At 42.2% G+C, this 21,592-nt stretch overlaps 1 protein-coding gene across 4 annotated transcripts in view; it reads right to left on the bottom strand.

The window, feature by feature from the left end:
• The window catches only part of LOC136638835 (rho GTPase-activating protein 7-like), a 110,935-nt gene that overhangs the window by 40,350 nt on the left and 48,993 nt on the right, over positions 1–21,592 (bottom strand). For 2 of the 4 annotated variants that reach the window (XM_066612866.1, XM_066612864.1), the window contains exon 1: positions 16,849–16,982. The exons of 1 other annotated variant lie outside the window; for it this stretch is intronic. The gene's annotated coding sequence lies outside the window, so the exon portion shown is untranslated. Of the gene's footprint in view, positions 1–16,848; positions 16,983–21,592 lie in introns of those variants that run through there. One more of the 4 variants, XM_066612865.1, reaches the window with a different exon arrangement.

Below are 21,592 nucleotides of genomic sequence, written 5' to 3' on the forward strand. Positions count from 1 at the left end.
GAACTTATCTGGTTGATGAGAATAAATGTTTTGACCTTGTTTACTGTAAAGCAGGGTAGTTGTATTGCCAAGAAACCTAGTTACAAGATACAACACAGTAGCTAGTCTCAGCAAAATATGCACATGCAAACAGCTGCTCAACATGTTGAACTAACAGCATTTTCAAAATGAATCATGTCTCACTCCTGCAAGGAAAAGGCCTAAATAGCAAGTTATGAGTCAAAAACCAAAAGTGTGTTGTAATCAGGTGTCCTAACTTAAACTGGTTGTCTGGAACAGAGGAGACTTTTGATTTTATTTTGCTCTTATGGATTTAGTATAAGCCAAAAATTTAAGAAGCTTGCAGTTTCAGATATATATTTATGTAAAACAGTGGTCCCAGACTTTTTAGCACCAAGACCCATTTTTAAAAATGACACTGTATCAGGCACCATCTAGTTTTAAGAGAATTTTTTAAAAAAGTTTCACTTTACAAGCTGGTCAAGCCTATGTTTTTATCTTTTTTACTATGGTGGGGTGACCACCTTCTGAAGCGTTTGTTGAACTCCACATTCACTGAATCAGGACCATTCTCCAGACAACCAGTTTAAGTTAGGACACCTGATTCTGGTGCCTTGTGTTCCCTTTTGGGTGGCTGATAGGAGCCAAGGCACGTCTACCAGCTTGCAAGTAAACACAACCATGTAGCTCAGTTTCGCTTTCCATAGGGCTCAAAACATTTTCCTTGTCACCTATTAGCCTGTCAGTTTCATGACCCACCAACAATTCAGTCGCAACCCACAGTTTGGGAAACACCAATTTAAAAGATTGTTATGCCACTTTTCTAGTGTTCACAACGGTTTACAACAACAACAAAAAATACTAAAACAAAGAAAAACATTAAAAGCATTTAGAAGCAATTAATAAAAACATTAAAAACAAAAAATAGCATAAAAACAATGATGTACATGCAGCTATGTGCATGCAATTGACCAGTGCATGCAAACACTACATTTGCTATTGGTTAAAGATTTTCTACTATTCATAAGCAGCATTTGTGGTGTTCATAAAACACTTGCAGATAGAACCTAACATGGTTCTTCAGAAATTTGTATATATAATTAATGAAATACTCTTTTATGCCAATAAAGGTGGAATGAATGAATGAATGAATGAAATACTCAGCAATGATGGAATGATTCTTACTTCCTGATATTTACTCAATTTGCTTTGCAGGCAGGGCTTTGCCGGTCCCACCCCACCCACCCCCGTCCCAATTCCTCTCCCCACAAAAGGGGAAAAAGGCTAAAAAGAAAACTAATTTATCTAAGGAAGCAGAATTTTTTTAAATATAAATACCTCCTGACCTTGCTAAAACATGACAGGTGCATGCAGGAAAAATCCAAGGTATGGAAGAAAATTAGTTAACAGCAGTACAATTTTTAGTTTGTCCATTTCGCAGATCTGGCTACACTAACTTGTCAATATAAGAAAAAAAATATAACAACTTGCTACTTGTGCAGTTTCTAACCACCTTGCTTGATCAGACCAAAGGTCCAACTAGTTCAGGATTCTGTGTCCCACAGTGGTCAGATACCTATGGGAAACACATAAGCAGGACATGTAGGCAAATAGCTCTCCCCTTCATTGCTCCCCAACAATTGGTATTCATAGTTATTCTAACAGAACATATCATTCATAACATAGAAAGCTGCATTCAAAATTATAGCTAAATGTCAGACTTCTGTTCAAAACTTTACTGTTTAGTATCTTTTAGGGCACAATCCTAAGCAGGTCTACTCAGAAGTAAGTCCTATTGTGTTCAATAGGACTTACTCCCAGGAAAGTGAGGTTAGGATTGCAGCATTAGTTTCATGTGTTAAATGTGAAACTAATTTTAACCTAATTCTTAAGATGCCATTTCTAGTTATATACCAAAGAAATACCAGTGCAAATTTTATAAGTCTGATATACGGAAGATAACCTAAAGGACAAAACAAGCCAATCCAGTATGGAATAAGAATTTATTGGTGCTGGACTGGATAGACCAAATTCTTGCTCCAGCTCCTTACAAAACTATTCCATCCTGGTAAAAATATTAAACATATGTTAGAATTAAGGATTCTGCATTTAGCACAGGATACATCATACATCTCCAAACTAGAATAAAGTTTTAGCACTTGTACCCTTATCTGCGCATGAAGAGTCTTGGAAGTAATCTCAAAGTGGCTTACTTTAAACAAATTAAGAAACTATTTATAGCTAGGATAACCTTCTCCATACAAAGTAAGGGCATAAGGGGACAACGCTAGTTGAAAACCCTGCCACTCCTAGCAGAATCAAGCCAGTAGCCCATTCACACACACACACATACCCACACACACAGAGAGAATAAAATGACAGACCTTGCATTCTGCATCTCAGGTCAGGCAATGGCTTGACCATGAGTTAAGCTGAGCTGATGAACTCACTTCAGGTTCATCTCAAAAGATCAGATTACAGCCTGGCTCATATATTTGTGTACATCACTTGATGACTCAATACTTGATAAGCAGCAGAATGTATAACCAGACTACTGAAAAGTATTGTGTTTAAGGCATCATTTTTCAACCACTGTTGTGCGACATTGATGCGCTGTGGAGTTTGGGAGAGGATCATATATAGTAGGTCCATTGGCTGATGCAAGCCCCCTGTTTGGCAATGAGGTGTGCCTTGGCAATTACCAAAAAACCAATGGTGTGCCTTCACCATATTGGTATCTTCTCAGTGTGCCTTGAGATTGAAAATAGCTGGTTTAGGGCAGTACGGAAAGTGTTTCTGTGATGTTTGAATTGTGAGACTTCATTCAACCATGCAAGGCTTGATACAGCAGCCATTAAATAATAAATACATTGGTATAAATGCCCTAGGAATCCTGATGTAACCAGAGCAGCTCAGTTTTTTCAGAAGGCTGTTTCAGCAGGCCTTGAGACAATAATGAGAGGACGTCTTGCTGACTAACAAGGTAAGTTACATTTTTGAAAACAATATTTTGCTGTGCTGCTAATTTGCCGTTTTATATAACTACTTTTAACTGCTAGATTTTATTAAGCAAATCAAATAGTAAAACACAGACAAGTAAGTCCTCTTGCTCAAAAACTACTCACAGCCATGTCTCTGGGCTACCCCTAAACTCTAATCTCTTGTTTTCAGATAGAATCAAACTTGCAGAACGCACAATCCAGAACAGAAGCCACTACAGATAGCTGAGACGGGCACTGTTCCAGTCAATGGCGTCATTAAGAGCTAGCTAGCCCCTTCTCCCACATATTTGAACTCCGATGTCATTGGAATATCTCCTATGTAAACACAAACCACCAGAAATCCTGCTTGCACTCTCCACAGAAATATGCAAGGGAAGTGCTTGGCCTCTAGTTGCAGTCACCAAGCAAACTTTATTTCAGTGATCTAACCTGTGATTAGTTTTCACACATTAATATATTTTAGTAGTACTGCTAAGAGTGATAGTCTCTTCAAAATACCTTATGTAGAATTGATGTGATGGGCCATTAAGGCTAACCCCATTACAAATAGCTAATCTGTGGGTTTGCATTTGATGCATCTATTTCATCCTTCTCAGCCCTCAAAACAGAACCTGGGTCCTAGTGAGGGTTCATCAGAAAAACAACAACCGGTCTCCGCCTTGTTACATATCATAACCAAGGGAAAATTATGCAAGAACTACACAGGATAGTCCCTCTCCACCCAACATTAGTGCCTAAGGGGGCCTTCTCAGTATCCTCTGGAACATGCCATCCTAGGGAGAGCCTGATCTAGCCTGTGATAACTTCTCTGCTTCACAACACTGAATTGCTGTGTGGGCCCACCACACCTTTTAAGATCTGCTCTGTGGTTTAGGACATTTAAGCAGTGGTAAAGTGAGCAAGTTATTCTTGTCAATATAAGGACGGGGAAAAGGAGATATGAAAATTTTTTGTTCTAGTATAGCAATGGGGATGTGGTGGCCCAGGTGTGACCAGCTAAGCAGGTTACACTGGCTAAGAGCTTTGCCAAATTTTAAGTAAAGTGGCTGGTTTGCCAAACTTTGGCCAAAACAACAACTCAAGGGATCTATGCCAAAGCCCCATCTATCCTCGAGTTTCCCAGCCACAACTGTGGAATCCTTCAGGAAACAGACTGGTTTTTCCCATCCATGAAACCAAGCCAAGGATTCCAAATACCATGGAGAGAGCTTTGCCTCCTTCCTTTCTATGAACTGGTTGCCTCCATCCTTAGTTCTGTTCCTAAGGATATGCTTATTTTTGCAACTGTTTCACACTACCTTTTCCCCTTCTCTCCCCCTGACTTCAGGTCAGGGACAGCCCAACCAGGGAAGCAAACCAGACTGCCAAAATTCAAACACTCTCTTAGGGCGCAATCCTAACCAACTTTCCAGCACTGGCATAGCTGTGCCAGTGGGGCATGTGCTGCTTCCTGCAGTTGGGGGGCAGTCACGGAGGCCTCCTCAAGGTAAGGCAATGTTTGTTCCCTTACCTGAGAGTTGCATTGCCCTTATGTTACTGCCAGAAAGTTGGTTAGGATTCCAGCATTAGCTATATAAAATGTCTGATCAAAGAGTTTGGGTACTTGTACTTCGGGAGATGATGTACGTAAGTATTGTGATTTCTGAGCAAGGTCCTCTGCATTCTACATGACACAACTGATACTCTTCCCATGCTCAGAAGCTACTGGCACATACACACACTCAGTTGTAAAGGTGTGGCAACAACCTTTTCATTTGCTCAGGGTACCCAAATTGGACTGTCCTTATTGCAGCTCCAGTCATACTGCCGATTCAGGTGGCAGTCTACACAACAGGTATGTTGAGGAGAGAGGGGGAAATACACTGCCTTTGCTAGGCATGCACAGTGCATACCTTCCAAATGCTCCTGAGATGCGTCCTCTTCCTTTTCCAATTCAGGGAGTGGGATGAGCAAAGGCTGGGAGGAACATCACCAGATAAGGTTGTTTGGCATGCAGTCTCAGGCACCAGAGGGTCTTGGGCTTACCCTGGCTGTCCCTCTATAGCCATGCTTATTTCCTCCCCCACATATGAATAATGTGTGAACTGTCTAACGCACTCTTTGCAGCTTGAGTGGATACCCCACTATGGGGAAAAAATGCAGCTGGGTGGCACACAGCTGAATAAGTCTGGACTAGAATGTACCTAATGACAGCAGTGAAATAAATCTTCCAATACATTCTTTTGAAACTGACTAACCTTATTCCCTACATCTCTAAGTAAGAGCTGTATTTGCTTTGGATGAAATGCTCTGTTTAAGCAGTGCAAAGGAAATGGCCTGTTGCATGTTGTGAAATCTTAGAGTTTTGACAACCTTTACACTTCATATGAAACAACGCTTTGTTTTAGTAGTTAATACAAAAGCTGGCTCCAGTGGCTCTGTGTAAAATACAAATAGCCTGTGTGTCCATCTCCATTCCATAGTTGTTGAGGATGTGCCAGCAGACAGGAATACTACCAAGTCAACAATAGGGAGAGTCAAATACGTGCAAACACTCCAGCCTAAGAAAGTAACAGCTATAGAGATTGTGTGACATAGCTAACAATGTAAGGATGCACTTACTGAAGAAGCATTAAGCAGTGGGAAAGGGCAAAGAAATAAGTTTGTTTTAACTTACTGAAAGTGGCAGCAAACAAAGGAAAACACACTGAATTCATTTTGACTTAGGATTCCAGGACAAACTGTGCTTCCTTTTCCACACATAGCACAGTTATTTTGATCTTCCACATATGAATGTGCTGAAATACATAGTCTTAAGACAACTGTAACAGAGATGTGGCAAGGATAAAACAGTAGAGTAATTATGGGGACCTCATGAACTTCCTGCTCTCTTTTTTATAGTAGTGAATGCTGTGTAGGATGTTCACCAGAACATCTTAAGACAGGGATTGGCAACCTTTTTCTGCATAAGGGCCAGATATTGGCTCTTTCAATAGTAAGAATGCATGCATATTCAAAGTGCATGTGTGAACCTCTCAATTAGACCATAGAGCTAAGGAAAAAAGAGATGAGCATGGCATGGGGAGATGCATGCCCAGACAAAGAATGACACTGAAAGGAAGCTTCTGCCTTTGTCTGCTTACATTGTAAACCTTACAGAGATAGAATTACAAACTTGATTTTTTTTTTTTTAGGACCACCATGGACCAGGTGGATACATCTTTTTGGGACTCCAAGCCAGATTTTGTGTAGTAGGCCAGATCTGGGCCACAGGCCATAGGTTGCCTATCCCTGTCATATGTCTAAACTGAATTGTCATCCTTATCCACTCAGCTTCCCACACAATTCCCACAAATAAGTCAGGATGTTTTCAAAGCTATCCAAAGCAAATTAAAGTTATGGGAAGGGAAAAAAGCCTGGGGAAGCATGGTAAAGATTAGCAAGACTGATTCATTAAATGCTTTGGATGCACATTCTATGTATGCATTTATCACTTATTCAGAATTATGGTTTTTTTAAAAATGTTACCATTCTGCTAAAGGAATTTTAAGGATCTCACTTTCCTCCTAAGTTTCTCCCTTTTCTTCTTGCTGGCCAGATGTGACAGATTCTAGAACAACTGAGGTGGGAAACCCAACACTGCTTAGTTTCCTTTTACCCTCAGCCAAGTATCCAGAGCTATCCCCCTAAAAGAGAAAAACAAAAAATTGCCAAAGTATCTACACTAAATGACATCAAGACACAGCAGACAGAATCCAAACTGCAAAAATCCAATGTCCAAAATAGTTTGAAGAACCAGATTACAAAACAGTCAGGGAAAAATTAGGTGTGTGTATCAACTGAGAAAACATCATTCTATGCCAGAGTTGTTGCCTGATTCAACTTCTAAGTACAGTAAACTGCTGTATTTCTGAGAGATGCCAGCTGATAAGAACAAGAGAACATACTATAGACAAAACACAGAGAGTGCTGCACAAATAAAGGCCCTGTTCAGTGGTGCAGCTAAAGGGGTGCAGGGGGTAGCAGCCATACTGGGCAACAAGCTTTAGGGGGGCAACAAGCTGAGCTTGACACTAGTGGCAAAAATTGTGAATAAATTTGGTATGTACGAATAATACCATCATGTTATATATCATTGGAAAGGTAATTTAATGCAGAATGTAATGAAACAAACCCCATTGGAATATCTGTATTCTATCAAAAGTTATGGCCAATTAACCAGAAAATGAAAACGCAACTGCCTTATGGAACAAAAAGTGAATTTTCTTAACTCAAAACTGACCCATGAAACTGATTGTTCTGAGAGCCAATGAGATGTTGTTATGATACAGCATGAAACCAATAAGGTGTTAATATGAGTTGGCTGTCATTCCCATGTTTTATAACACAGCTACTCCTGCTAACTGGTAAACAGGCACTTTTTCAAGTGGTGCTCCTCTTATATTTAGCAGGGGGAGAATAACTGTCCCTCTTCACCCCAGCACAGTAAGGGGCATGAATTTGATGAAGGATGCGGGGACAAAGGAGCAAATAAGCAGCCCATCCTGGGGCATTCCGTGTATAAATGCTTTTATGCGAATGCCCGAAGTCTACGAGCAAAGGTGGGAGAACTGGAATGTCTGGTGACAAGGGAAAATATTGACATAGTGGGCATAACGGAAACCTGGTGGAATGAGGAGAATCAGTGGGATACCGCAATCCCAGGCTATAAACTCTACAGGAGGGACAGGCAGGGGCGTGTTGGAGGTGGGGTGGCCCTTTATGTTAAGGAAGGGATAGAATCCAGCAAAGTAGAGATTGAAGGTGGGTCCGACTCCACCGTAGAATCTCTGTGGGTTAAATTACCAGGCTTGTGCAGCAATGTAATACTGGGGGCGTGCTATCGTCCTCTAGACCAGAAATCTGATGGGGACCTTGAAATGAGGAAACAGATCAGGGAGGTGACAAGGAGGGACAGGGTTGTAATCATGGGGGACTTCAATTATCCTCATATTGACTGGGTCAATTTGTGTTCTGGTCACGATAAGGAAACCGGATTTCTTGACGTGCTAAATGACTGTGGCTTAGATCAGCTAGTCACGGAGCCCACCAGAGGACAGGTGACTCTGGATTTAATTTTGTGCGGTACGCAGGACCTGGTTAGAGATGTAAACGTTACTGAGCCATTGGGGAACAGTGATCATGCTGCGATCCGTTTTGACGTGCACGTTGGGGGAAGAATACCAGGCAAATCTCTAACAAAAACCCTTGACTTCCGACGGGCGGACTTCCCTCAAATGAGGAGGCTGGTTAGAAGGAGGTTGAAAGGGAGGGTAAAGAGAGTCCAATCTCTCCAGAGTGCATGGAGGCTGCTTAAAACAACAGTAATAGAGGCCCAGCAGAGGTGTATACCGCAAAGAAAGAAGGGTTCCACTAAATCCAGGAGGGTGCCCGCATGGCTAACCAGCCAAGTTAGAGAGGCTGTGAAGGGCAAGGAAGCTTCCTTCCGTAAATGGAAGTCTTGCCCTAATGAGGAGAATAAAAAGGAACATAAACTGTGGCAAAAAAAATGTAAGAAGGTGATATGGGAGGCCAAGAGAGACTATGAGGAACGCATGGCCAGCAACATTCAGGGGAATAATAAAAGCTTCTTCAAATATGTTAGAAGCAGGAAACCCGCCAGAGAAGCGGTTGGCCCTCTGGATGGTGAGGGAGGGAAAGGGGAGATAAAAGGAGACTTAGAGATGGCAGAGAAATTAAATGAGTTCTTTGCATCTGTCTTCACGGCAGAAGACCTCGGGCAGATACCGCTGCCCGAACGGCCCCTCCTAACCGAGGAGTTAAGTCAGATAGAGGTTAAAAGAGAAGATGTTTCAGACCTCATTGATAAATTAAAGATCAATAAGTCACCGGGCCCTGATGGCATCCACCCAAGGGTTATTAAGAAATTGAAGAATGAAGTTGCAGATCTCTTGACTAAGGTATGCAACTTGTCCCTCAAAACGGCCACGGTGCCAGAAGATTGGAGGATAGCAAATGTCACGCCTATTTTTAAAAAGGGAAAGAGGGGGGACCCGGGAAACTATAGGCCGGTCAGCCTAACATCCATACCGGGTAAGATGGTGGAATGCCTCATCAAAGATAGGATCTCAAAACACATAGACGAACAGGCCTTGCTGAGGGAGAGTCAGCATGGCTTCTGTAAGGGTAAGTCTTGCCTCACGAACCTTATAGAATTCTTTGAAAAGGTCAACAGGCATGTGGATGCGGGAGAACCCGTGGACATTATATATCTGGACTTTCAGAAGGCATTTGACACGGTCCCTCACCAAAGGCTACTGAAAAAACTCCACAGTCAGGGAATTAGAGGACAGGTCCTCTCGTGGATTGAGAACTGGTTGGAGGCCAGGAAGCAGAGAGTGGGTGTCAATGGGCAATTTTCACAATGGAGAGAGGTGAAAAGTGGTGTGCCCCAAGGATCTGTCCTGGGACCGGTGTTTTTCAACCTCTTCATAAATGACCTGGAGACAGGGTTGAGCAGTGAAGTGGCTAAGTTTGCAGACGACACCAAACTTTTCCGAGTGGTAAAGACCAGAAGTGATTGTGAGGAGCTCCAGAAGGATCTCTCCAGACTGGCAGAATGGGCAGCAAAATGGCAGATGCGCTTCAATGTCAGTAAGTGTAAAGTCATGCACATTGGGGCAAAAAATCAAAACTTTAGATATAGGCTGATGGGTTCTGAGCTGTCTGTGACAGATCAGGAGAGAGATCTTGGGGTGGTGGTGGACAGGTCGATGAAAGTGTTGACCCAATGTGCGGCGGCAGTGAAGAAGGCCAATTCTATGCTTGGGATCATTAGGAAGGGTATTGAGAACAAAACGGCTAGTATTATAATGCCGTTGTACAAATCGATGGTAAGGCCACACCTGGAGTACTGTGTCCAGTTCTGGTCGCCGCATCTCAAAAAAGACATAGTGGAAATGGAAAAGGTGCAAAAGAGAGCGACTAAGATGATTACGGGGCTGGGGCACCTTCCTTATGAGGAAAGGCTACAGCGTTTTGGGCCTCTTCAGCCTAGAAAAGAGACGCTTGAGGGGGGACATGATTGAGACATACAAAATTATGCAGGGAATGGACAGAGTGGATAGGGAGATGCTCTTTACACTCTCACATAATACCAGAACCAGGGGACATCCACTAAAATTGAGTGTTGGGCGGGTTAGGACAGACAAAAGAAAATATTTCTTTACTCAGCGTGTGGTCGGTCTGTGGAACTCCTTGCCACAGGATGTGGTGCTGGCGTCTAGCCTAGACGCCTTTAAAAGGGGATTGGACGAGTTTCTGGAGGAAAAATCCATTATGGGGTACAAGCCATGATGTGTATGCGCAACCTCCTGATTTTAGAAATGGGTTAAGTCAGAATGCCAGATGTAGGGGAGGGCACCAGGATGAGGTCTCTTGTTATCTGGTGTGCTCCCTGGGGCATTTGGTGGGCCGCTGTGAGATACAGGAAGCTGGACTAGATGGGCCTATGGCCTGATCCAGCGGGGCTGTTCTTATGTTCTTATGTAATTTATTTACTTAATTAAATTTGATTTTGTTGTAGAGGGGGGACTACAAAATCTTCTTTGATCCTAGGTAGCATATAGATGCCTTAGCTATGCCACTGGTTGGGGGAGAGGTCGCAGTTCAAGTGGGTGATGAACAACTGGGGGGAGCAGGCAGGTTTCCCCCCAATTTGCACTTTTTAAAAAGCCCAGGTGTGATGTCACTTCTGGTTGTGACATCACTTCCGGGGCATCATTTTGAGCTCTGCACCTAGCTACACGTTCATTAGCTACGCCACTGGCCATGTTGCTTCACTATTTTTATTTCTCCAACTAAAGTTTTAAAAAGAAAGTCCTCAGAACCTCTTCCTTTGTAGATGGAACTACATTCCAGGTGAGATTTTAAGCCATTTTTGCCCAACATTGCATATATGCAACAGGGATCAAATGTGTATACCCGTGGGCTGGGCAGAAATGTTATTAAGAAAATGAACGGGGAAAAAAGACAGTAACTTTCTTAGAAATTTAACTGTTGCAAATCCCAATAGTCTATGGTACTGTTTCTCAAGCTGTGGGTCACAACCCGATCTCTGGTGGACCGGAATAGGCTGACAATTGCCATCTTGGAAGATTGCAAATTAGTTGGGTGGTGCCATCTTGGAAGGTGGCAAACCTGGGTGCTGCCATTTTGAAAGTTTCCAGTCAGGCCCTAAACTTCAGGACTGAAGAGCTGCTAGGGTGAGTGAGTGCAGGAGTACGTGAAACGGAATGGGGGAAATGGGAAGTGAACTAAGCATGTTGCTGATTTGCAGGAATATGTGAAATGGGGTGGGAGGATTGGGGTGAGAGAATTCAGCATTCCAGTGATCCACAGGGATATATGAAATGGGCTGCAAGAATTGCAGTGATGGCAATGGTGATGGTTGTCCTGGCAGCTGCCCTTTAAAACTAAAACAAAAACAGAATGTCTCTTGAGACATAGAGGATGTTATACTGTTCTCAGAGAGCATTTTGAGAACCATTTCTTCCACTCCTTTCCCTCCTTCCCCCAGTTCTTCTCCTCTCCCTCTCCCTTCCCACTACTGCCAAATCCCCAGTTTTCCAACCCCAAGTCTCCCTGTTTAACCTTCCCATTCCCTAGCCTGCTCCCCTCCTTGCTTACACCATTTTGCACCTCCTTTCCCTTCAAAAGTGAAGGAGGAAAGCCTTACAACTACCTAGAAACTATCTGAGTTGGAGGTGGGAAGGTACATCTATTGATCTTGTGCAAAGAATGTTCTCTGAAATGCAAGGTAGAAATCTGTCCCTGGGCTGTCTTTTGCAGGTGTGTGCGCAAGACCCAGTTGTAAGCCACCTGGGACTGGTGTAGTAGGTGGTCCTTGCTTGCTAGCCTAGCTCTGATAAACTGGTTTCAATTACTTTAATTTTTTTTTGTTTCCGGCTCATGAAATTGTGGCTAACTGTGGCTCTGATAAGCTGGGATGCTGACATTCTTCCAAGCTGACCTTTGCATAATATTTGTTCTGGCAGCCAAGCAGTCCAGGATATTATTTTGTGGTGTCAAGGTTGTAAATAGGCTTTTTTGTTTTTTACATTTTGCTATTGGAAAAAGGCTGAGAAATAATCAAATAAAAGCTAATAAAATGCCATGGGATACTCTCCCTTTAATACTGTTAATACATGTTAATACTGTTAATACATGTATTAACATGTGCTGAGGGCGCTTCCTGTTTGATGTCACTTCCAGCCATGACATCACTTCCAGGTTGATGACATCACCAGTGGCAGACCTCCCCAGCCCCACCCCCTGGTGCAAAGGTTTGTGATAACGTCCCCCTGTGGGCTGTTGCTGCCCCTGTGCCCCCCCAACTCACCTGAGACTCATGGAGCCTTGTGCAACCCAGGACAGCGTTGGGGAAGCCTCTCTGAGGTTCCCTGATGCAATAAACTGTGCTTCCAAGAAACCAGAAACATAGTTTCCAACCCCATCAGAAGCTTCAGAGAGACTTCCGCGGGGTCGTAGAGGCTCGCACCTGGGGCATTTGCCCCATCTAATACAATGGGAGGTCCACAACTGGGCATCACTTCCATTGGGTCCTGAACAGATTGTCATTCTCAAAAGTGGTTCCTGTGCTAAAATGTTTTGAGAACCACTGGCCTATCCTATTCACATCACCTCTGACCTGCTCCAAAGTCTCTGCAACTTACCTTGTGGCACAAGAAGGTGGAGACAGAAATGCAGCTCCATCTCTGGTGACTCCATCAAGGCGGAGATTTGGAAAGCAGCAGGCTTTCCAAATGCCTTGTGGAGCACATTTTTCCTGCTGGGACTGGGAGTCAAAGCCCCAGTAGGAAAATGACACTGCACACCCCCTTCCGTTTATTCTAGCAGTTCAATCTGGTTCAGAAAGAGAGCAGCTGCCAGAGGACTAGGATGTTCTACATGGAAATTAGAGTGATACAGCCTATTTGAGTGATACAGTTAAAAATAATGTGCAGAAATAATGCTTAATAATAAGTAAAAGATGAAGTTAGGCTTGAAAACAGCATCTCATCTCATTTTGCTTTTAACTTTTACTAGTTGTATATTTTTTCTTTGAAGTTCAATTTGTACAGAACCATTTGCACAGACTGAGTAAACGCCTAAAAACTTTAAACTTCAAGTAAAATGTTTTGTTTGACTTTCTTAACAAAAAAATATGTTTTAATTTTTAGCCACTGAAGATAGGAAGCATGAAAGTAGTTGTCGCTTTATCTACCTGTCAAGTAGTAGGTCCATATAAGATATGCAGGAGGTCTGGTCTAGAGGGTAGAGCCTCCATTTGCCTGAAGATTAACATCCACAAGGTCGCCAGTTCGAGGCCACCGGCACCGTGCGACCTTGAAGCAGCTGGCAAGCTGCAGCTGAGCTGTTCCATCTGCTCGGAGCGTGGGAGGATGGAGGCCAGAATGTTAAACCAGATCGGAGTGTAACACCTTGAATGTGGTGGTTCTTGAAAGAGAGAACCTTCTTTCAATTTGTAAAAATCCCTGCGTGGATTTAATAAGCCTGCCTGTGTAAACCGCCTTGAATAAAGTCTTGAATAAAGACCAAGAAAGGCGGTATATAAATACTGTATATTATTATTATATTATATTATATGCAAGCCCCAAACAGAGGATTCCCAAAGTATACAAGGAGTTAACAGCACATACACACTCCTCCTCTAAAACAACAGTTCACTTGAAGGTTTCAACCATCAGTGCAAAGACAGCTGCCTTTGGCTGCTATCACAAGAAAACAACTGTGAAAGCAGCCAAAGCAACCAGGCACAAAAGAAGTGACATCGTAACAAGACATCTGTGCAAAGAGTCAGACAATCCTAACTACTGAGTATTTCAAACTTAACATCATTCTTTGAATAGAGTGTGTATGCATGCATGATAAAATATATCACTGGGAAACAACAAACTTTTTTCACTGGGAAACAACAAATTTCTCTCTTCCAGAGAAATGCAGAGAACAAACCAGCAACATCAAGGTAAGTGCATCTGATAAAATGAACTGCATTTCACATAAGCTTATACTGAAATAAATTGGTTAGCCTTTAAGATGCTACAAACTCCATTAATGTTGCAAAAGACTCACAGCCCAATCCTATCCACACTTTCCTGGGAGTAAGCCCCATTGACTCTAATGGAACTTACTTCTGAGTAGACATGCATAAGCTCGGCATGCCGGCTTACCACTGGCACACACTTCGCAAACGTGCAGTAAGGCACGTTTGTGGGCCTTAGCACTGGGCAAGCACTGAAGCTCCACCGCTCAGCGGTCATGCGAACCGCCAAGCAGCGGAGAGGTAAGTGGAGGCTTGGGGGAGGTGGGGAGGAGGTGTTCTAGAGAGGGGGGAGGCTGGTGGAAGGCAGGGAGGAGGCATTATGAGGAGGCGGGAGATGGGGAGAGGGCAGGGAGGAGGCGTGCTGGGGGGAGGGAGGTGGATCCATATTCTCCATGTCAGGCTCACTGCCCAACATAGAGGCACTTGATTCACTGCTGACCTTTTGGTTGTGGTCACACTGCCCCATTGTGGGGCTACTCAGTTTACCCGGGAAAGGGGATGAAAGTCCCCTTCTCCAGAGGAGCTGCCAGCGGCTGCCTGGGGCGCACAGGATGCAGTGGCAGCCATTTTCGGCACCGCCACAGCCCCGCACCCTGGGCAGCTCAGGATTAGGCTGTAACATGGCTACCCCTTTGAAAGTTCACAAGTATTCAGCATCATGTGAGAAACCCGAGTCAAGAAGTTGTATCAGCAATAATTAGTTCTTAGAGCTGTACTGCTATCATCTGTTAAAAAATATCAGATTGACATGGCCATAACAAAAAGTTAAGCACACTTAAGCCACAATGATCCCAACAGTTAATTGTTGGCTCAACTTTCTTCTATTGCGATCAATGCTTAACTTGGCTGGATCATGGAAATTGGCCTGGAGGGTGGATCATTCCCAATATGAATAAGCAGAGAGACTGATCCCATTCACCTTTGAGACAGCAATTGCTCATTCCTCTTAAATAAAACCTGACTTATAATCCCTCTTCACTTTCTTATCTTTATTTGCTTTGCTGATCATTGTTTCATCCTTAATATTTAACAAAACCTTTACTAATTACCATAGCATGAACACATCTTATTCAGAATGGCTGCTGTTAATTTGGAGTGATCAAAACAGAAGGTGAAAATATTCTTCCAACTGTTCATCCCATACATTTTGTACATACATGCACACGTTTGCAGCCTGCCTAATCAGCTTATTGCATAATAAATGTATATTTGCTCGACATATATTGTATATCATTTGCACACCTTCCATCAAGGTTGATATCCATTACAGGGATAAAGCATTCCCAGCATTTAAAAAAAAAACTATATTATATATATCTGGCAAAATAATGCCCTCCTCTCCCCTTTTCTGCCCATTTCCCTCCTGAAACAGTACTCCAGAAAGTGGATTTGGGTGAGCAGGGCCTAGAAGAGGGGGATAAAGGGGGTAATTTGTACCCGGGCCCAGTGTCATAAAGGGGGCCCAGGAGCCAAAGGAGGGGGACCAGAAATTTCCTGGAATCTGACATTTGCCTATCTACTCAGACTTGTTGCCTGCATGAGATGCTGGGGACGCTACCATGAGTGTGCACCTGCAACTACTGGCAAGCCATATATGCTGGGCCGAGGAATGCATATATGACTCTCCTTATCACAATGTCAAATCTGGGAGGAAACCGGTCTGCTGCAGTAGCTCTTTGGCTTGTGGATCTGCTTATAGTGAAGGACTGTATAGAAGCTCAGGGACACAGCTGCAAGACTACAGCTGCTGCAGAAGCAAGTTTTGGTATGCACAGGTCACTTTCCATTCTAGTGTGAACCTAAATATGATGATGCTAATTTTCTTCATGATTGTCTATATTTAAAAGATTTGAGAGAGACTTACAAGTGTTTTTGGTTTGCCATTATTAATGTATCTAGCTGCTGGTGCCATATGGGTGGGTAGACCTGGGCTTCAAATACTTTGCCAGCTGTCTCCATCCTTCCCCCACCCTGTTTTGTCCCTCCCTGCTCCCATACTGCTTGCCCTTCACTGCCCTCCCCCGCTCGGTTTCACTCCTCCCCTTTGCAAAGATGCCCAAAAGGAACTTTGTACCCCCTGATAGAATTCTTCTCAGAGGTCCTGCAGGTGAGCAGTGCAAGTTTTTATAGAATATTGTTACGCAATTGGACTTTGTTAAGCAAGCAATAACCTCTTCTATTCCCTCCATACATTTCCCATGAATTCCAGGGTGGCTTTCAAGCTGGCTGGCCATGATCAGAAACAGATGGATCTTTGGTCTGATCCAGCAAGACAACTCAGTTCTTATGCCAGTGAAAAGGATTTGTTAAAGGTGTGGTCCATTTGATGCATGTTTTAATATTCGTGCACCCATAAAATGGAAGAGGGTCTAAAGGCCATGATCAACAATTTGTGATAGCAAGTGATGTTCATATGGAAGAAATCTTAACTAAGATTAACTAAGGGTGCAATCCTTAACTCCTTTGCACCATGATTTGCTGATTTGCACCAGCCCAGGAGGGTTGCAAACATGCTGTAAAGCATGTTTGTGCCTCCTTGGGAGTTGGCTGGGCTGACGCAGGGACACACACTGGCCCATGAAGGCTGCACCCTTGGCTGAGCATCTACATACAGTACAATATCCAGCACTGCACACAGTTTTCCAGTGAATGTTCCAATCCTTCCAAAGTAGCACCAATTTCATTTGGAGAATAAGCACATAAAACTCTATTAATTTTAGAGGAGAATATTAGCATGCTTACCTTTACCTGGATAACATTTCTAAGTAGCAGGACAGGTGAGACAAGTATTCACAGCAAAATGAAGCCTTTCTACTTCTCAGTGATGAGCTACATAGAAAGTAACTTGCTCTGGTCAATTTGCTCTGGCTCTGAGAAAATTCATTAGCAGAGCTGTCAAATGACCTTGACGTTAGCTAGAGCTGCTCTCCACAATCCAAAAAAGGGACTCCCCCAAGTTACTGACTGAAGAGATGACCAGTCACAACCTTTCTCCTAGTTTTCAGTTGAAATACTGCATTTAAAAAAAAAATACAGAGCTAAAAATATACAGGCTTGCCTAATGTTGTTTTCCATGTAAGCAATTGACACAGCTGCCAGAGGGACATTTTAATATTATGAATGGAGAAGAAGGACCCAAGAGAAAGGATAAAACTGAATTGTGACCCCCATTTTATTGCTTGCCAAGGTTCACTCTTGTAAGCCAAGTCCTTCTGCCTGTGTCATATTCCCACAAAATAATAGAAAGCTTTGGCAACAACATATGTCCAGCACCTGGACTATTTTGCTGTTCATTCACAAATGGAAGACTTAAAGCTGATATGGTGGTGGGGAGGAGGAAGCCCTGGCTTCAATCCTAGGCGTATTTACTAGGAGCAAATCCCTTTGAAATTAATTACTTCTGAGCAGACAGGCATAGGACTGCACTGTAAGACTGGATTTCATGCCTATAATATTAGCTTTAACATGGACAGAGTTAACTCCTTGGGTTAACCTCTCTCTTCTGACACAGTACACAAAAATTCATTGATAATGGTCTGCATTACAGAAAAGAAATATTCTCACCCATAGTAGCCCTTAATCAGTTTGCAAGTGCAACAAATTTTCACTTGTTTTGGTTACTCCTACCATTTTGAGGGCAAAAGCAACAAGGCATTGGTACCATTGTGGGAGTGTCAATGTCATTTGCATGCTGTACGCCCCCCACAAAGTTCCTTTGGCGCACTGAATAGGTGGACTTTGGGGGATATTACCAGATCATGGGCAGCAGTGACTTGAGACTGTGGGCCCATAATTGGTGCATAATCTGTGAATGCTGCTGATTGGTGAGTTGCCCATTTTCAGAATGACAGCACCATTGTTTTACAACCCAGGAAGCGGTGGGAGATTGATGAGGCAAGAGCTCACCTTGCAAGTCTGTTTTACGTGGATCTGTGGTGATCCAGTTTGATCTGGGCAGAGTAGTGCTTGGTGGCAAGAATTTGTAAGTAGACACAGCTGTACATCTTAGCTTAACGAACCATTTTCTGTGGTCTCCTCCACCTCTTGACCCAAGTTGCTCTGCTGATGAGAATGACTTGGAAATTGGCCTGGAGGGTGGATATGTATCTTCCCCATTTTGGAGGCAACTGCCACTTCAGATTGTTATCGCGACAAATTTTCCTCCAGTTCTCTATCACCAAGAGAAAAGTGAATCCTAGCCAAAGGAAACTCTTTTGAAGAGCTCAAACAAGAGTAGGAAATGCTCTGGCAAGATAACCCCTGACCACCGCACTGCAGTGTTTAGTCACTCAGCTTTCACTGCTGCTCTGAAAGGTTAACAGAGAAAAGGAAGTCCACCCAGTTTTTAAGCCATATTAAATTATGTTCCATGCAGTTTCCCACCTGGTCTTTGCCAAAAATCCAAGGATATTACATAAGAACACTAAGTGCCCCAAATATATATTTGTTTTTTTCCCGATTTGGGATGAGCTCACACTGCTGGCTAACCACAAGAATTGGCTTTGAATCAGAAGGTTCAAAGTTCAAAAAGCGTTTTAAATAGATGTTTTATGCTTTCCTTTTTGGGATAAGGAAACCAAGAGTCACCTACCTGACCCAAGAATAGAAAAATGCACAAGTACCTAGCCAGAGAATACATGGTCCTACTGGAAAAGAGAGCAATTTCTCACAGTGAACCAACTGACTAATTAGCCTCAAAACAAATTGATAGATATGAATCTATCCCGTTCCAGAAGCAGAAGCCTTTGCCACCAAACTTAACTCCCCAGTGCTTGGACAAGTTATAAAAACTGAAACATAATTCCTGGAAGGCTTCTCCATTTTGTTTTGTATTCTGTCTCTTGGATTTAAACAGCAAAGAGAAGAAGTTGCATCATTACACATGCTTTTCCACATGAAGCTTGTATTCTCTAGTTTGTCCTGGCTTGCAGACACATTTTTGAGCACCTTATCTTTCCCTCTCTTCACATATGAAAGCCAGAAGATCTGGTATTATGAAACACCACTGGTGATGAGTTGTTTAGAAAACTATGCATGCAATTTGGTTTTTGAATAATACCTCAATTTCCTTGGCGTACACACACAGGCATTCCATGCCACTCCATTTTACACCCACGCCAACAGACTAGTAAAACTACCACTTCACAATTTCATTTTTTTTTAATTTTCTGAGAGAAACAGGAAGAATTGCCTACATACCAAGCTGACAAGGACACCAGGTTGGGATCCACAAACAAAACATTGATACCCACTAGTTGGAAAAATGAATGCAAGCTATTCCCATAAAAACCTGCAAATTATACTCAACATAATTCCCAAACCTAGAACCAACAATTACCAAGTCTAACATTACCATTTAACATTCACCTGCAGCTAACTTTCCTAACTGATCTCCCTCTTGGAACCCAGCTCAATGAGCCTCTCATGTCTGGCAAATTTTGTGTGTATTTGTACTATTCTATCCTCTAAAATCAGCTGTAAAGCAGGTTTTCTTGGCATTTCTAACAGGTTTGTCTGATAAGGACAATTTGTACATTTATTTTCCCTTAAAAGTAATTTCCCAGTGCCACTACAAAATCACCAAATTTGAAACAGGATTTTCCATTTCAAAAGAAAAATACAACATTAGCATCATTCCATCTGAAGTTCCATTCATTCATAGCCATAAAAATCGATATAGATGCCCTGGTTTCCATCTGGATGGTACAGCACAGTGTATTTAATCATCATTGGGTCACTTGTACAAAGAATGTGAAATACACATTCTTCATTTATTTCAGTCATAGAATTATAGTGCTGGAAGGAAGGAAGCCAATCATGCCTCTTAGAGTGACACATGAATTCCAAGACATCCAAAAGGATGCTTACAAATCCTGAAGCCCTTAATAGGATAATTGCACAAATAAATGATTGTAAATTTCAAATTACTTTCAGGAACTAAGTAATTCCTGATTAGAAATCTCTGTCAAGATTGCTTCTACCATACAACAGGTCGCAGATTCTTATCGATCGGAAGCTGGAATATAACATACATTGGCACTGCAAAGGAAAAGATTCACACAGAGAGATTGTGCTTTTCCAACTCAGTAACTGTATTACAGTTGCTCAACTATTTCACAAGATCCAGACGTCTTTCCTTAACACAGCACTTCTGTTGAGGGCCTTTTATATCTCGCAGCACCTAAAATGACAAATATTTTGTGGTGAGAAAGTTATTTTCCATCTAGTTTACTGCTCAAATGTCAGAGCATGCCAAGTTGTAGTAGCTGATTCTTCTTGCTTTTCCCTTGCCTCCTGGTGTACATGTCCAAATGAAACAGGTATTTCACATGAAACTATTTTCTTCCATGACTAAAAAACAAGTCAAAAAACATATGGGAGATTCTCCTCTTTTAAACTCTTACAAATGGACGCCTTATAATCTTCTGTGTAACCATTAAAATAATGCTAACCCAGGAAGAATGTCATATTCACATAATAGTTGGCTTGCATTCTCAACAATAGATATCTATCAAGGATGTTTATGTAATCTGTGTAACTTTCCCACAATTATTTTGAATGAGGTGATGAACAGTATGGAAGTCCTGTACAAAGTATTCTTACTGCTTTGCCATTTAAAATGTTTCAAGGTGATCTTGAAGATTATTAAAGACTACACAGCTTCCCTTGGGGGCAGCAAGTGAGCAAGAATATCTCCTTATGAAACACTTTCATTTAAAAAACTCAGAAAATATGTGCCAAAAAGATGCACAATGGGTAGTATTTTGCTGGAAACAATCAGATTCAGGAAAAAAAATTGTATCAGATTTAGATATCCCATTTAAACCTCTGATTTTATTTCAAAGCTTATGAAGATTAACATGCTCAGTTGATTTAAGTATTCTCCTATTTTTAAAAAGTTCACACAATTTAATAATTATTATTCAAATGTCACATGCCCTTAAAACATGCTTAGCATGTCACACAAGACATTAATTCCCAGTTTCTTCTGGAGTGATATTTCACTATTTGAAGCTTTGGTATAGTAAGTGAAGTTTCATTGAGTTTGGAAACTACTACTTACAAAAGAGTATGGCACTGCTGAATTAAATATATTAAGAATAAACTTTGCATCATTTTAGTCAGTTTACATTGGAGTGGCTAGAACTCTAGACAAACACCTGAATTGTTGTAAATTATGACAAAAATGTTACTGGAAAAATCAAAATCAAAACCTTCCCTAGGCCCAGCCACAATGTAACAGAAACAGCCCACTAGCAAGAAAAAAGCATACTCTCACACCATTGCTCCCCCTGAAACTGGCATTCAGAGGCATGTTGCTGCTGAACTTGGAGGAAGCATATAGCCATTGTGACTAATAGTCATTGATGCACTTGTTCTTCACGGATTTGTTCCTTTTATAGTCATTCAAGCTAGTGGCTAATGCCACATCTTATGACAACCAGTTCCACAAATGAATTATGCACTGTGTGAAATACCATCACGC

The sequence above is a fragment of the Tiliqua scincoides genome, chromosome 2 (assembly GCF_035046505.1).
Source record: "Tiliqua scincoides isolate rTilSci1 chromosome 2, rTilSci1.hap2, whole genome shotgun sequence".
NCBI lineage: Eukaryota > Metazoa > Chordata > Lepidosauria > Squamata > Scincidae > Tiliqua > Tiliqua scincoides.